The 18,953-nt window shown below is 41.6% G+C and overlaps 1 long non-coding RNA gene across 1 annotated transcript in view; it reads right to left on the bottom strand.

Annotated features, from left to right (window-relative positions):
* The window catches only part of LOC128647732 (uncharacterized), a 42,579-nt gene extending 24,316 nt beyond the window's left edge, over nt 1–18,263 (bottom strand). The window contains exon 1 of the long non-coding RNA XR_008400393.1: nt 18,161–18,263. This is a non-coding gene — a long non-coding RNA (uncharacterized LOC128647732). The remainder of the gene's footprint in view (nt 1–18,160) is intronic.
* Between the last annotated feature and the right edge of the window lie 690 nt (nt 18,264–18,953).

Raw genomic sequence — 18,953 nt, 5'->3', positions numbered from 1 at the left:
CTTACCAAGAATCCTCTACATTATGCAAACTATCCCGGCGAATTCGGCCTCTCATTATCTCCAACAAATCCAAACAGGCATTGAAATGTACATTTGGAATGGTATCAGGCCCAGGATTAAAAGGTCCACTATATTCATGCCTAGGGATAGGGGAGGTCTGGGGGTTCCGCTCTTGAGAGAATATCAAAGAGCCATATTCCTACAGAGGATTGTGGAATGGAACCGTAACTCTCGCGACAAATTATGGGTCCAAGTTGACAACGAAATCCTGCAGCGTAGGAATGTTGGCTCACTGGCCTGGATCACAATTAAAAACCGACCGGAGCATATCGCGATGTACCCACTGTTGAGTGACACATTTAAGGTGTGGGATAGGATTCTGGAGGAGGGGGCTTATGTCTCCACACCCACATCACCAAACATCCCGATATGGGAAAACCCTGATCAGGGAATTGAGCTTCCAAAGCGCGCGGTGGGAGAGACTCAGGCTCTTGCTGACATAGCCTTCTCCAACGCTTTACAGCAGAATAACCTTAAGACACAGGCGGAATTGGCCGACTGGGATCAGACGGCCTTTGCGTCGTGGTACAGAGTGGCGCAGATTACACATTATTTCAACACATGTAAGGATCGAGGCGCACTGACTAGACACAGAACATCATTCGAGTGTGCATTATGCAACAAACACCAACACACCTCATCTCACACTTATATCAGCTACTGCTGGGCAAGGGGGGCTCCATCCTTCCAGAGTATGCCACTAGATGGCAAGCAGAACTGGGGATGGAAATACCAGACGGGGAATGGATGAAAATCTTTAAAAAATCCAGGAAAGCCTCCATATCCGCGAGAATCCAGGAAATGCACTACAAATTCATCAGTAGATGGTACTTGACACCCCAGAGATTGAGAAAAATCTACCCTCACACGGGCGGGGGATGCTGGAGGGGCTGCGGAGGAGAGGGCTCCTATCTACATATATGGTGGACATGCCCACAGATAAGACCTTTCTGGGAGGGAGTGCTGGGAGAAATGAGCAAAATCCTCAAAATCATAATACCCCCCAATCCGGCGCATCTGATCTATCATGAGCTTCCCAAAATAGTGGGACTGGACAGACATTTGCTTTTTCTCCTGATGCTAAACAGTGCGAAAGGACTTATCCCAGTGCATTGGAAAAGCACCCGGACTCCTACTGTACCTGAATGGAGGAGTAAGGTTGAAGATTTACTCAAACTAGAGCGATACCACTTTCTCAAGACAGGGAGGCTGGCCACCCATGAAATGATGACATTAACCTGGGAAGGTAAAGAGCTGTAAGCTGCCCGGAATAGGTTAGCTCCCTCGGGAGATCCCTTTCCCTCTCTCCCTCCCCTCCCCCGTTTTTTTTTTTTCTTCTCTCTCCTACTCCCTCCTCTCACCGCCTCTACCATTTCCTTTTATATATTCCTCCAAACTATTCTTTTCTTATCTCGATTTTTTTTTTCTTCTCTGTTATTGCTGCCCTCTAGGGGTAGTGACGTCAGTTCCTGAATGCTTTTCAGCGGCATGAAGTAAGTACGCTGAAAGCTAACATGTATATATCTGTTTAATCTTCTGATGTCAAATACCTAGTGAGATATCTTGCAGAGGGGTGCAGCACTCTTAAAATTGCAAAGCTTCTGAAGCGTGTTCATCAAACAATCAAGCGTTTCATTCAAAATAATCAACAGGGTCGCAAGAAGCGTGTGGAAAAACCAAGGCGCAAAATAACTGCCCATGAACTGAGAAAAGTCAAGTGTGCAGCTGCCAAGATGCCACTTGCCACCAGTTTGGCCATATTTCAGAGCTGCAACATCACTGGAGTGCCCAAAAGCACAAGGTGTGCAATACTCAGAGACATGGCCAAGGTAAGAAAGGCTGAAAGACGACCACCACTGAACAAGACACACAAGCTGAAACGTCAAGACTGGGCCAAGAAATATCTCAAGACTGATTTTTCTAAGGTTTTATGGACTGATGAAATGAGAGTGAGTCTTGATGGGCCAGATGGATGGGCCCGTGGCTGGATTGGTAAAGGGCAGAGATCTCCAGTCCGACTCAGACACCAGCAAGGTGGAGGTGGAGTACTGGTTTGGGCTGGTATCATCAAAGATGAGCTTGTGGGGCCTTTTCTTCAAGCAGTGGTACAGGAAGTCTGCATCCTTCAAGAAAAACATGATTTTCATGCAGGACAATGCTCCATCACACGCGTCCAAGTACTCCACAACGTGGCTGGCAAGAAAGGGTATAAAAGAAGAAAATCTAATGACATGGCCTCCTTGTTCACCTGATCTGAACCCCATTGAGAACCTGTGGTCCATCATCAAATGTGAGATTTACAAGGAGGGAAAACAGTACACCTCTCTGAACAGTGTCTGGGAGGCTGTGGTTGCTGCTGCAAGCAATGTTGATGGTGAACAGATCAAAACACTGACAGAATCCATGGATGGCAGGCTTTTGAGTGTCCTTGCAAAGAAAGGTGGCTATATTGGTCACTAATTTGTTTTTGTTTTGTTTTTGAATGTCAGAAATGTATATTTGTGAATGTTGAGATGTTATATTGGTTTCACTGGTAAAAATAAATAATTGAAATGGGTATATATTTGTTTTTTGTTAAGTTGCCTAATAATTATGCACAGTAATAGTCACCTGCACACACAGATATCCCCCTAAAATAGCTAAAACTAAAAACAAACTAAAAACTACTTCCAAAAATATTCAGCTTTGATATTAATTAGTTTTTTGGGTTCATTGAGAACATGGTTGTTGTTCAATAATAAAATTAATCCTCATAAATACAACTTGCCTAATAATTCTGCACTCCCTGTATATTTGTTGCATGAACTTGTCTGATTATTAATAGTGTCCATATGTGAGGAGTTATTATTCTAATAACTCAGCCCATTTAAATTGCTGTGGCTTGAACCGTGGTTTCAATTAGCAAACACAGATATTTCCCATACAAAATATACCTAAAGGAGAAATTTAGCATACATTTTAAACTTTGCAGCTGGTATAAAACAAGTCACTAGAAAAACAGTAAGGGGAAAAAAACTTTACAGCACACTGTCTCTTTTGTGTATTTTTATTTTTTTTATTATTTTTATCAATTAAAGGGACACTAAACCCAAATTTTTTCTTTTTTTTTAAATCAGATAGAGCATGCAATTTTAAGCAACTTTCTAATTTACTCCTATTATCAAAATGTTTTCATTCTCTTGGTATCTTTATTTGAAAAGCAAGAAGGTAAGTTTACATGCCATTTGCCAACCTGGGTTGTTCTTGCTGATTGGTGGATAAATTCACCCACCAATCAACAAGTGCTGTCCAGGGTTCTGTTTAGATGTCTTCTTTTTCAAATAAAGATAGCAAGAGAACAAAGAAAAATTGATAATAGGAGTAAATTAGAAAGTTGCTTAAAATTACATGCTCTATTTGAATCAGGAAAGAAATTTTTTTGGGTTCAGTGTCTCTTTAACCCCTTAATGACCACAGCACTTTTCCATTTTTTGTCCGTTTGGGACCAAGGCTATTTTTACATTTCTGCGGTGTTTGTGTTTAGCTGTAATTTTCCTCTTACTCATTTACTGTACCCACACATATTATATACCGTTTTTCTCCCCATTAAATGGACTTTCTAAAGATACCATTATTTTCATCATATCTTATAATTTACTATAAAAAAAATTATAAAATATGAGGAAAAAATTGAAAAAAACACACTTTTTCTAACTTTGACCCCCAAAATCTGTTACACATCTACATCCACCAAAAAACACCCATGCTAAATAGTTTCTAAATTTTGTCCTGAGTTTAGAAATACCCAATGTTTACATCTTCTTTGCTTTTTTTTATAAGTTATAGGGCCATAAATACAAGTAGCACTTTGCTATTTCCAAACCATTATTTTTCAAAATTAGTGCTAGTTACATTAGAACACTAATATCTTTCAGGAATCTCTGAATATCCCTTGACATGTATATATTTTTTTTTAGTAGACATCCCAAAGTATTGATCTAGGCCCATTTTGGTATATTTCATGCCACCATTTCACCGCCAAATGCGATTAAATACAAAAAAATGTTCACTTTTTCACTAATTTTTTCACAAACTTTTGGTTTCTCACTGAAATTATTTACAAACAGCTTGTGCAATTATGGCTTAAATTATTTTAAATTAATCTCTGGGATCCCCTTTGTTCAGAAATAGCAGACATATATGGCTTTGGCGTTGCTTTTTGGTAATTAGAAGGCTGCTAAATGCCACTGCGCACTACACGTGTATTATGCCCAGCAGTGAAGGGGTTAATTAGGGAGCATGTAGGGAGCTTTTAGGGGCAATTTTAGCTTTAGTATAGTGTAGTAGACAACCCCAAGTATTGATCTAGGCCCATTTTGGTATATTTCATGCCACCATTTCACCGCCAAATGCGATCAAATAAAAAAAAACGTTACATTTTTCACAATTTTAGGTTTCTCACTGAAATCATTTACAAACAGCTTGTTCAATTATGGCACAAATGGTTGTAAATGCTTCTCTGGGATCCCCTTTATTCAGAAATAGCAGACATATATGGCTTTGGCGTTGCTTTGTGGTAATCAGAAGGCCGCCAAATGCCGCTGCGCATCACACGTGTATTATGGCTAGCAGTGATGGGGTTAATTATGTAGCTTGTAGGGAGCTTGCAGGGTTAATTTTAGCTTTAGTTTAGAGCTCAGCCTCCCACCTAAAACATCAGACCCCCTGATCCCTCCCAAACAGCTCTATTCCCTCCCCCACCCCACAATTGTCCCCGCCATCTTAAGTACTGGCAGAAACTCTGCCAGTACTAAAATAAAAGCTATATTGGGGCTTTTTTTTTTTTTTTGGCATATTTACATATGCTGCTGTGTAGGATCCCCCCTTAGCCCCCAACCTCACTGATCCCCCACCAAACAGCTTTCTAACCCACCCCCTCTGCCTTAATGGGCGCCATCTTGGGTACTGGCAGCTGTCTGCCAGTACCCAGTTTAGTAACAAAAGTATGTTTATTCGTTTTTTCATAGCCCTTTTCTGTAGTGTAGCTCCCCCCCCCCCAGACCAACCCCTCACCCCTTCCAGAACCCTTAGATCATAATTTATTTAGTTAAATGTTTTTTTTTTTTTACTATTCTTAACTTAACTTTTGCTGCAGTGTAGCGGTTCCCTCCCGCTCCCACCCCATGCACACGCCCGCCCGCCGCCCCCTGTGCGCGCCCCCGCATGTCCCGCCCCCGATCCCGCCCCCCTCCCCTTAATCCGGCACACCAATGGCCGCCCACCCGCCTCCCAGACTTGCTCCCACCCACCAACGATACCGGCCACCGATGTCCAGTGCAGAGAGGGCCACAGAGTGGCTCTCTCTGCATCGGATGGCCAAGGGGGGTTATTGCAGGATGCCTCCATATCGAGGCATCACTGCAATAACCGGAAAGCAGCTGGAAGCGAGCAGGATCGCTTCCAGCTGCTTTCCAGACCAAGGACGTACGCCACACGTCCTCGGTCATTAACTGACTTTTTTTTGAGGACGTGTGGCGTACGTCCTTGGTCGTTAAGGGGTTAATGTAGGCTCCTTATTAAGGCCAGATTACAAGTGTCACGCTAAATAACTTTTTTGCTCTTGCGCTGAGTTCAAAGCAAAAATTTGTTGCAGACAGGTTAGCTCGCGTTTTACAAGTTGAAAGTTAAAAGTTAGCTCATGATTGAAAGATCGAGGCGCACTAACTTCAGGATTTAGGGTACCTCAACCACCCTACCCTCTTCCAGAATTCTACGAGCGCACTGTTATCACACCATGACCTAGATTTGGAGTTTGGTGTTAGCCGTGAAAACCAGCGTTAGAGGCTCCTAACGCTGGTTTTAGGCTACCGCCGGTATTTGGAGTCACTCAAAATAGGGTCTAACGCTCACTTTTCAGCCGTGACTTTTCCATACCGCAGATCCCCTTACGTCAATTGCGTATCCTATCTTTTCAATGGGATCTTTCTAACTCCGGTATTTAGAGTCGTTTCTGAAGTGAGCGTTAGACATCTAACGACAAAACTCCAGCCACAGGAAAAAAGTCAGTAGTTAAGAGCTTTCTGGGCTAACGTCGGTTTATAAAGCTCTTAACTACTGTACTCTAAAGTACACTAACACCCATAAACTACCTATGTACCCCTAAACCGAGGTCCCCCCACATCGCCGACACTCGAATAAAAATTTTTAACCCCTAATCTGCCGACCGCCACCTACGTTATCCTTATGTACCCCTAATCTGCTGCCCCTAACACCGCCGACCCCTGTATTATATTTATTAACCCCTAAGCTGCCCCCCACAACGTCGCCTCCACCTACCTACACTTATTAACCCCTAATCTGCCGACCGCAAAGCGCCGCCACCTACGTTATCCTTATGTACCCCTAATCTGCTGCCCCTAACACCGCCGACCCCTATATTATATTTATTAACCCCTAATCAGCCCCCCTCAACGTCGCCTCCACCTGCCTACACTTATTAACCCCTAATCTGCCGACCGGACCTGAGCGCTACTATAATAAAGTTATTAACCCCTAATCCGCCTCACTAACCCTATAATAAATAGTATTAACCCCTAATCTGCCCTCCCTAACATCGCCGACACCTAACTTCAATTATTAACCCCTAATCTGCCGACCGGAGCTCACCGCTATTCTAATAAATGTATTAACCCCTAAAGCTAAGTCTAACCCTAACACTAACACCCCCCTAAATTAAATATAATTTAAATCTAACGAAATTAATTAACTCTTATTAAATAAATTATTCCTATTTAAAGCTAAATACTTACCTGTAAAATAAATCCTAATATAGCTACAATATAAATTATAATTATATTATAGCTATTTTAGGATTTATATTTATTTTACAGGTAACTTTGTATTTATTTTAACCAGGTACAATAGCTATTAAATAGTTAAGAACTATTTAATAGCTAAAATATTTAAAATAATTACAAATTTACCTGTAAAAGAAATCCTAACCTAAGTTACAATTAAACCTAACACTAGACTATCAATAAATTAATTAAATAAACTACCTACAATTATCTACAATTAACCTAACACTACACTATCAATAAATTAATTAAATACAATTGCTACAAATAAATACAATTAAATAAACTAGCTAAAGTACAAAAAATAAAAAAGAACTAAGTTACAAAAAATAAAAAAATATTTACAAACATAAGAAAAATATTACAACAATTTTAAACTAATTACACCTACTCTAAGCCCCCTAATAAAATAACAAAGCCCCCCAAAATAAAAAATGCCCTACCCTATTCTAAATTACTAAAGTTCAAAGCTCTTTTACCTTACCAGCCCTGAACAGAGCCCTTTGCGGGGCATGCCCCAAGAAATACAGCTCTTTTGCCTGAAAAAAAAACATACAATACCCAAGCCCCCCAACATTACAACCCACCACCCACATACCCCTAATCTAACCCAAACCCCCGTTAAATAAACCTAACACTAAGCCCCTGAAGATCATCCTACCTTGTCTTCACCTCACCGGGTATCACACCGATCCGTCCAGAAGAGCTCCTCCGATGTCCTGATCCAAGCCCAAGCGGGGGGCTGAAGAGGTCCATGATCCGGCTGAAGTCTTCATCCAAGCGGGGCAGAAGAGGTCTTCCATCCGATTGAAGTCTTCATCCAAGCGGCATCCATCCGGAGCGAAGCGGCAGCATCCTGAAGACCTCCACCGCGGAACATCCATCCTGGCCGACGACTGAACGACGAATGACGGTTCCTTTAAATGACATCATCCAAGATGGCGTCCCTTGAATTCCGATTGGCTGATAGGATTCTATCAGCCAATCGGAATTAAGGTAGGAATATTCTGATTGGCTGATGGAATCAGCCAATCAGAATCAAGTTCAATCCGATTGGCTGATTCAATCAGCCAATCAGATTGAGCTTGCATTCTATTGGCTGTTCCAATCAGCCAATAGAATGCAAGCTCAATCTGATTGGCTGATTGGATCAGCCAATCGGATTGAACTTGATTCTGATTGGCTGATTCCATCAGCCAATCAGAATATTCCTACCTTAATTCCGATTGGCTGATAGAATCCTATCAGCCAATCGGAATTCGAGGGACGCCATCTTGGATGACGTCATTTAAAGGAACCGTCATTCGTCGTTCAGTCGTCGGCCAGGATGGATGTTCAGCGGTGGAGGTCTTCAGGATGCTGCCGCTTCGCTCCGGATGGATGCCGCTTGGATGAAGACTTCAATCGGATGGAAGACCTCTTCTGCCCCGCTTGGATGAAGACTTCAGCCGGATCATGGACCTCTTCAGCCCCCCGCTTGGGCTTGGATCAGGACATCGGAGGAGCTCTTCTGGACGGATCGGTGTGATACCCGGTGAGGTGAAGACAAGGTAGGATGATCTTCAAGGGCTTAGTGTTAGGTTTATTTAACGGAGTTTGGGTTAGATTAGGGGTATGTGGGTGGTGGGTTGTAATGTTGGGGGGCTTGGGTATTGTATGTTTTTTTTTTACAGGCAAAAGAGCTGTATTTCTTGGGGCATGCCCCGCAAAGGGCCCTGTTCAGGGCTGGTAAGGTAAAAGAGCTTTGAACTTTAGTAATTTAGAATAGGGTAGGGCATTTTTTTTATTTTGGGGGGCTTTGTTATTTTATTAGGGGGCTTAGAGTAGGTGTAATTAGTTTAAAATTGTTGTAATATTTTTCTTATGTTTGTAAATATTTTTTTATTTTTTGTAACTTAGTTCTTTTTTATTTTTTGTACTTTAGCTAGTTTATTTAATTGTATTTATTTGTAGCAATTGTATTTAATTAATTTATTGATAGTGTAGTGTTAGGTTAATTGTAGGTAATTGTAGGTAGTTTATTTAATTAATTTATTGATAGTCTAGTGTTAGTTTTAATTGTAACTTAGGTTAGGATTTCTTTTACAGGTAAATTTGTAATTATTTTAACTATTTTAGCTATTAAATAGTTCTTAACTATTTAATAGCTATTGTACCTGGTTAAAATAAATACAAAGTTACCTGTAAAATAAATATTAATCCTAAAATAGCTATAATATAATTATAATTTATATTGTAGCTATATTAGGATTTATTTTACAGGTAAGTATTTAGCTTTAAATAGGAATAATTTATTTAATAAGAGTTAATAAATTTCGTTAGATTTAAATTATATTTAACTTAGGGGGGTGTTAGTGTTAGGGTTAGACTTAGCTTTAGGGGTTAATACATTTATTAGAATAGCGGTGAGCTCCAGTCGGCAGATTAGGGGTTAATGTTTGAAGTTAGGTGTCGGCGATGTTAGGGAGGGCAGATTAGGGGTTAATACTATTTATGATAGGGTTAGTGAGGCGGATTAGGGGTTAATAACTTTATTATAGTAGCGCTCAGGTCCGGTCGGCAGATTAGGGGTTAATAAGTGTAGGCAGGCGGAGGTGACGTTGTGGGGGGCAGATTAGGGGTTAATAAATATAATATAGGGGTCGGCGATGTTAGGGCAGCAGATTAGGGGTACATAAGGATAATGTAAGTAGCGGCGGTTTACGGAGCGGCAGATTAGGGGTTAATAATAATATGCAGGGGTCAGCGATAGCGGGGGCGGCAGATTAGGGGTTAATAAGTGTAAGGTTAGGGGTGTTTAGACTCGGGTACATGTTAGAGTGTTAAGTGCAGACGTAGGAAGGGTTATCGCATAGCAAACAATGGGGCTGCGTTAGGAGCTGAACGCGGCTTTTTTGCAGGTGTTTGGGTTTTTTTCAGCTCAAACAGCCCCATTGTTTCCTATGGGGGAATCGTGCACGAGCACGTTTTTGAGGCTGGCCGCGTCCGTAAGCAACTCTGGTATCGAGAGTTGAAGCTGCGTTAAAAATGCTCTACGCTCCTTTTTTGGAGCCTAACGCAGCCTTTATGTGGACTCTCAATACCAGAGTTATTTTTATGGTGCGGCCAGAAAAAAGCCGGCGTTAGTTTTTCGGGTCGTTACCGACAAAACTCCAAATCTAGCCGCATGTTAGGTCAACTGCTCTAAAGCTGAAGGTGTTAGAAATACTTTACATTCCAATGTTCTTCACACAGAAAAAATGTTCTTTTTATCTTTAAATATAAATTTCTGATATTTTTTTTGTTACATAAATATCTATAACTATATATCTATAGAATACCTGTATATAAAGCAATATTTATATAGAAATAAAAAAAAATTCTATGTGACGAATACAGGAATTTAAAGTATTTCTATTAAAAACACATTGAAACACATTGAAATGTATAAACATTATATTGCATGTTTCAAGGTATTTGACTAGGAAGAGTTTAAAAGTGTGTATATATATATATTTATTTCTATACAGTATATGGGGTAAATTACAAGTGGCACGCTATTTATATCGCGTCTGTGCTAACTTGCAAATATTACAAGTTAAAAGTAAACACAACCGCACAAGTGCAAACTAAATTTGCGCTCGTCAGGTTAGCGTGACTGAAGTCCTAGTGTAAAGGAAGGGTTATGGCTAAATACAAAGTTGCACCAAACACAACATAAATACATTAAAATAAAGTGTAACACTCATATATACACTATCTTAAAAAAATGATCATATAAATATTTTAAAAAGCTATAAGGTTTAATATCCTGTGATGGGGGTGTTTCTCTGCAGCAGGCACTGGAGCACTTGTCAGGATAGAAGGAATAATGGATGGGGCAAAATACTCTCAAATTCTTGAGGAAAATCTGCTGCCCTCTGCCAGGAAGTTCTCAATGGGAAGGAGGTTTACCTTACAATGACCCAAAGCACACAGCAGAAATTACCACACAGTGGTTGAAGGAGATAAAGGTGAATGTCCTTGCATGGCCTAGTCAGAGCCCAGATCTTAAACCCCATAGAATATCTGTGGCATGACCCAGTGACGTGCAGTGAGTTCAGAGACTGGTGAGGCAGTCGCTACGATACACCCGAGAAACATATATATGAACCCGATAAAGCCTTATACTGAGCAGCAAGGACTGTAATTGGCACTAATATTTATGCACCTCGGAACAGCTGAGCCTCTCACATTATAAAACACACTACTATATATGCTGGGCAGCAGCAAAGTCTGTAGTTGGCATTAATATAAGTACACCTGAATTTTCCCAATTAAAATACTGCTGTTTGGGCATTTTAGCGCTTACTTAAGGAAATGTGTTTATTATTATAAATATTTTGTGTTTTTGTTTCCTTAAACCTTCCACTGTCATTAAGTAGTCTTATAACAGCCTTGGTACTTTCAACTTTCACTGTCACTAGACTAACTCTTAGCCTGTACATATTCATTTATTAAACTGTTTATTAAATTATTATATACAGAGTAGATTTAGAAAGGGTGACAGTGCACACAGTGAGCCGTTATAATTGATTTGCCTCATGATGGCAGGATTTAGCTCTGCAAATGTGGTGATTTCTAACTCTAATACCTTAAAATTCAACCTGCTGGCTGTTCAAGGCTAACCATGCTACATGACTGTCTTTAATTGTAGTTTCTGTAAATTCAAGCACATTAAAGACATCTATGTAGCAGAGTTATTCTTAAAAAAAAGCCAGTAGAGTGGAATTCTGAGAGTTAGAATTTACTAAATGTGCAGAGGCAGAGCTAAATTACACATCAAGGGAGCTAAATAAATGTATTACTGTCAGACCTTAAAATACACTGTGCTGGCTTCTTCAAGGCTAATACTAATACATACATGTTTTTAATTATAGTTTGTGCTAATTAAAACAATTTAAAGTTAGTTATGTATCAGGGTTAGCCTTGAAAAAGCTGCAGTGTGCATTTTAAGGTCTAATAGTTAGAAATTACTGAATTTGCAGAGCTAAATTACATGCAAAGATATTTTCATTTTTTTATTTTGCTCCCTATGCATGTAATTTAGCCCAGAAAATATGTAATTTCCTACTCTCAGAAATTGCAATGCACCCCAGTGGCTTTTTCAGGGATAACCATGCTACATATCTGTCTTTAATTGTAGTTTCTGTCAATTATAGCAAATCAAAGACAGCTATATAGCTGAGTTAGCCTCAAAAAGCCAGCAGGTTGAATTTCAAGGTCAGAGAGATAGAAATTACTGAATTTAAAGATCTTAATTACATGAAAAGGAAGAACTCTCAAACCCTCTCTCAAACCCTCCACCTGTCTCTCTCCTCCTCTCTCTTAGATTCTCCTACACTCTCTCACACTGTTTCTCTCCCCCTTTCCTCAACTTTCTAACACTCTCCCTCTCTCTCAGGTATTCCTTTTCCCTCTCTTTCATACTAAGTCTCTCACACACTCTCCCTCATGCAGTCTCTCACATTCTCTTTTCTCACACACTCACACTGACACAGACTCACATGCTGCCTCTATCACACAGTCTCTCACACACTCTCTCTCGTGCATTCTCTCACATTCTCTTTTCTCACACACTCACACTGACACAGACTCACATGCTGCCTCTATCACACAGTCTCTCACACACTCTCTCATGCAGTCTCTCACATTCTCTTTTCTCACACACTCACACTGACACAGACTCACATGCTGCCTCTATCACACAGTCTCTCACACACTCTCTCTCATGCAGTCTCTCACATTCTCTTTTCTCACACACTCACACTGACACAGACTCACATGCTTCCTCTATCACACAGTCTCTCACACACTCTCTCATGCAGTCTCTCACATTCTCTTTTCTCACACACTCACACTGACACAGACTCACATGCTGCCTCTATCACACAGTCTCTCACACACTCTCTCTCATGCAGTCTCTCACATTCTCTTTTCTCACACACTCACACTGACACAGACTCACATGCTGCCTCTCTCACACAGTCTCTCACACACTCTCTCATGCAGTCTCTCACATTCTCTTTTCTTACACACTCACACTGACACAGACTCACATGCTGCCTCTATCACACAGTCTCTCACACACTCTCTCTCATGCAGTCTCTCACATTCTCTTTTCTCACACACTCACACTGACACAGACTCACATGCTGCTCTCTCACACAGTCTCTCACACACTCTCTCTCATGCAGTCTCTCACATTCTCTTTTCTCACACACTCACACTGACACAGACTCACATGCTGCCTCTATCACACAGTCTCTCACACACTCTCTCTCATGCAGTCTCTCACATTCTCTTTTCTCACACACTCACACTGACACAGACTCACATGCTGCCTCTCTCACACAGTCTCTCACACACTCTCTCTCCTCATGCAGTCTCTCACATTCTCTTTTCTCACACACTCACACTGACACAGACTCACATGATGCCTCTCTCACACAAAGTCTCACACACACTCTCTCTCATGCAGTCTCTCACATTCTCTATTCTCACACACTCACACTGACACAGACTCACATGCTGCCTCTATCACACAGTCTCTCACATTCTCTTTTCTCACACACTCACACTGACACAGACTCACATGCTGCCTCTATCACACAGTCTCTCACACACTCTCTCTCTCATGCAGTCTCTCACATTCTCTTTTCTCACACACTCACACTGACACAGACTCACATGCTGCCTCTATCACACAGTCTCTCACACACTCTCTCTCATGCAGTCTCTCACATTCTCTATTCTCACACACTCACACTGACACAGTCTCACACACACTCTCCCTCATGCAGTCTCTCACATTCTCTTTTCTCACACACTCACACTGACACAGACTCACATGCTGCCTCTATCACACAGTCTCTCACACACTCTCTCATGCAGTCTCTCACATTCTCTTTTCTCACACACTCACACTGACACAGACTCACATGCTGCCTCTCTCACACAAAGTCTCACACACACTCTCTCTCATGCAGTCTCTCACATTCTCTTTTCTCACACACTCACACTGACACAGACTCACATGCTGTCTCTATCACACAGTCTCTCACACACTCTCTCTCATGCAGTCTCTCACATTCTCTTTTCTCACACACTCACACTGACACAGACTCACATGCTGCCTCTATCACACAGTCTCTCACACACTCTCTCATGCAGTCTCTCACATTCTCTTTTCTCACACACTCACATTGACACAGACTCACATGCTGCCTCTGTCACACACTCTCTCTCATGCAGTCTCTCACATTCTCTTTTCTCACACACTCACACTGACACAGACTCACATGCTGTCTCTATCACACAGTCTCTCACACACTCTCTCTCATGCAGTCTCTCACATTCTCTTTTCTCACACACTCACACTGACACAGACTCACATGCTGCCTCTCTCACACAAAGTCTCACACACACTCTCTCTCCTCATGCAGTCTCTCACATTCTCTTTTCTCACACACTCACACTGACACAGACTCACATGCTGCCTCTATCACACAGTCTCTCACACACTCTCTCATGCAGTCTCTCACATTCTCTTTTCTTACACACTCACACTGACACAGACTCACATGCTGCTCTCTCACACAGTCTCTCACACACTCTCTCTCATGCAGTCTCTCACATTCTCTTTTCTCACACACTCACACTGACACAGACTCACATGCTGCCTCTATCACACAGTCTCTCACACACACTCTCTCTCATGCAGTCTCTCACATTCTCTTTTCTCACACACTCACACTGACACAGACTCACATGCTGCCTCTATCACACAGTCTCTCACACACTCTCTCTCATGCAGTCTCTCACATTCTCTATTCTCACACACTCACACTGACACAGACTCACATGCTGCCTCTCTCACACAGTCTCTCACATTCTCTTTTCTCACACACTCACATTGACACAGACTCACATGCTGCCTCTATCACACAGTCTCTCACACACTCTCTCATGCAGTCTCTCACATTCTCTTTTCTCACACACTCACACTGACACAGACTCACATGCTGCCTCTCTCACACAAAGTCTCACACACACTCTCTCTCATGCAGTCTCTCACATTCTCTTTTCTCACACACTCACACTGACACAGACTCACATGCTGCCTCTATCACACAGTCTCTCACACACTCACACTGACACAGACTCACATGCTGCCTCTCTCACACAAAGTCTCACACACACTCTCTCATGCAGTCTCTCACATTCTCTTTTCTCACACACTCACACTGACACAGACTCACATGCTGCCTCTCTCACACAAAGTCTCACACACACTCTCTCTCATGCAGTCTCTCACATTCTCTTTTCTCACACACTCACACTGACACAGACTCACATGCTGCCTCTATCACACAGTCTCTCACACACTCTCTCATGCAGTCTCTCACATTCTCTTTTCTCACACACTCACACTGACACAGTCTCACACACACTCTCCCTCATGCAGTCTCTCACATTCTCTTTTCTCACACACTCACACTGACACAGACTCACATGCTGCCTCTATCACACAGTCTCTCACATTCTCTTTTCTTACACACTCACACTGACACAGACTCACATGCTGCCTCTCTCACACAAAGTCTCACACACACTCTCTCTCCTCATGCAGTCTCTCACATTCTCTTTTCTCACACTCACACTGACACAGACTCACATGCTGCCTCTATCACACAGTCTCTCACACACTCTCTCTCATGCAGTCTCTCACATTCTCTTTTCTCACACACTCACACTGACACAGACTCACATGCTGCCTCTCTCACACAGTCTCTCACACACTCTCTCTCATGCAGTCTCTCACATTCTCTTTTCTCACACACTCACACTGACACAGACTCACATGCTGCCTCTATCACACAGTCTCTCACACACTCTCTCATGCAGTCTCTCACATTCTCTTTTCTCACACACTCACACTGACACAGACTCACATGCTGCCTCTCTCACACACAGTCTCTCACACACTCTCTCTCATGCAGTCTCTCACATTCTCTTTTCTTACACACTCACACTGACACAGACTCACATGCTGTCTCTATCACACAGTCTCACACACACTCTCTCTCTCATGCAGTCTCTCACATTCTCTTTTCACACACACTCACACTGACACAGACTCACATGCTGCCTCTCTCACACAAAGTCTCACACACACTCTCTCTCATGCAGTCTCTCACATTCTCTTTTCTCACACACTCACACTGACACAGACTCACATGCTGCCTCTCTCACACAAAGTCTCACACACACTCTCTCTCATGCAGTCTCTCACATTCTCTTTTCTCACACACTCACACTGACACAGACTCACATGCTGCCTCTATCACACAGTCTCTCACACACTCTCTCATGCAGTCTCTCACATTCTCTTTTCTCACACACTCACACTGACACAGTCTCACACACACTCTCCCTCATGCAGTCTCTCACATTCTCTTTTCTCACACACTCACACTGACACAGACTCACATGCTGCCTCTATCACACAGTCTCTCACATTCTCTTTTCTTACACACTCACACTGACACAGACTCACATGCTGCCTCTCTCACACAAAGTCTCACACACACTCTCTCTCCTCATGCAGTCTCTCACATTCTCTTTTCTCACACTCACACTGACACAGACTCACATGCTGCCTCTATCACACAGTCTCTCACACACTCTCTCTCATGCAGTCTCTCACATTCTCTTTTCTCACACACTCACACTGACACAGACTCACATGCTGCCTCTCTCACACAGTCTCTCACACACTCTCTCTCATGCAGTCTCTCACATTTTCTTTTCTCACACACTCACACTGACACAGACTCACATGCTGCCTCTATCACACAGTCTCTCACACACTCTCTCATGCAGTCTCTCACATTCTCTTTTCTCACACACTCACACTGACACAGACTCACATGCTGCCTCTCTCACACACAGTCTCTCACACACTCTCTCTCATGCAGTCTCTCACATTCTCTTTTCTTACACACTCACACTGACACAGACTCACATGCTGTCTCTATCACACAGTCTCGCACACACTCTCTCTCATGCAGTCTCTCACATTCTCTTTTCTCACACACTCACACTGACACAGACTCACATGCTGCCTCTCTCACACAAAGTCTCACACACACTCTCTCTCATGCAGTCTCTCACATTCTCTTTTCTCACACACTCACACTGACACAGACTCACATGCTGTCTCTATCACACAGTCTCTCACACACTCTCTCTCATGCAGTCTCTCACATTCTCTTTTCTCACACACTCACACTGACACAGACTCACATGATGCCTCTCTCACACAAAGTCTCACACACACATTATATAATATAGAATTATTATAATACAATTGCTGTATAAAAAAGAAACTGTTGAGCTTCATACACAGACAGATTTCTTTCACATAGTATGTATTCATTTTTACTAAATCAAAAATACTCGCCTTGTTTCACTAATAATAAAGAGCTTTCCAGTTAGAAATAATTCCCATGCCATTTATTATATGGAGTTTATTTAATAGTTGGAAAACTCCCTCATGAGTAAACTAAGCACATATAACAATGTATATTAAACAGTCCCCATCATTCTCCTATTTATATACATTATATATTATATATATTTATATACATTTTGTTTATGCCAGTGAGACACCATTTGTGTACAACATACAAATGATGCCACTGACATTATATTTGGGACTTTTTAAGAAAAAAACAAATCTGCAAATACCAATGGGATAGTTATCTCATATAAATTAATTACATGACAATGACTTAGTGATTAGCCAGTAAACATTAACTTTATTACTGGAAAAATGAAAACAGAACCAGTTACTACCACATTAGTCTAAAAAAGGGACTCAATTTGATTGGTAAAAACAGAAAAATTAAGTGTTAATGATGAAGAAAAACAATGTATACCAGATGTGTTTTCTGTTATGGAAAAATAGGATATTCTGCCCCCCCCCCTCCCTTCCACTTATCAGGGTAAATTTAAAATAATTCATTAAAATACAAACTTTAGAAACACTAATACTACTCATGCTAATACTAAACAGTAAGGCAAACTATTTCCTGATAACATATGGGGTATGAGACCAACTGTAATTAAGCTTATTGTACTGGGTGCTCACAACAGTTATTTCTAACTCTGACTAAAATGAGTTATTCTAAACTAAGAAACTCACACAGTCTTTAAGTTCTAAAAGCCTTACATTTACTAACCTTGTAAGTTTGCTCACTTCTCAAGTCTGTTATGGAGGAGCCCTGGGAGAATGAGGGAGGAACTAACCTTTAACCTGCACTGCTATAAGTTATTTGTGGAAAGCAGGCAGCATAACGTTATTGCTATGAGAAAAGATAGCACTAAGACAGACAGATCATAGAAGCTCTGTGTGCTACACTGTTTAGAGGAGAACGCTGGCAGCATAACACACAGAGCTGAGCTAGCCCTGCAACCTGCATACAATGCAAATATTGTTGCAGGATTCTCTATACTTTCAAGTTGCTGAAGGGAGATACTGCAGTGTATTTTGTGCCTATTGCAGCAGCTACACAATTACACACCCTCAGCTCAGCAGTCAGATTCAGCACGGCCACACACCTGCTCCTGCTGCAATACACTTTTTATTAGGATCATCATGATCTCTCCTCCTGGTCTGGGGCACTCCATGATTGTTAAGCAAGATGTGTTTACAATTTCATTCACTACAGTAAATTATGTGATGATCGTGATTTTTTCCTGATCAAAGGGACTGAAGGTGAAGAATCATTAGCGTTTCCATAGAGCAAGTAGTGTTAAACTTTAAAACTATTTGCTCTATTGGAAATGGCATGCAATTGATTCTTCACACTAAGTCCCTTAGATCAGGAAAAAATCACGATCATCACATAATTTACTGAAGTGAATGAAATTGTAAACACATCTTGCTTAACAATCATGGAGTGCCCCAGACCAGGAGGAGAGATCATGATGATCCTAATAAAAAAGTGTATTGCAGCAGGAGCAGGTGTGTGG

The sequence above is a fragment of the Bombina bombina genome, chromosome 2 (genome assembly GCF_027579735.1).
Source record: "Bombina bombina isolate aBomBom1 chromosome 2, aBomBom1.pri, whole genome shotgun sequence".
Taxonomy (NCBI): Eukaryota; Metazoa; Chordata; class Amphibia; order Anura; family Bombinatoridae; genus Bombina; species Bombina bombina.
This window is presented reverse-complemented; position numbering and strand designations above follow the sequence as displayed.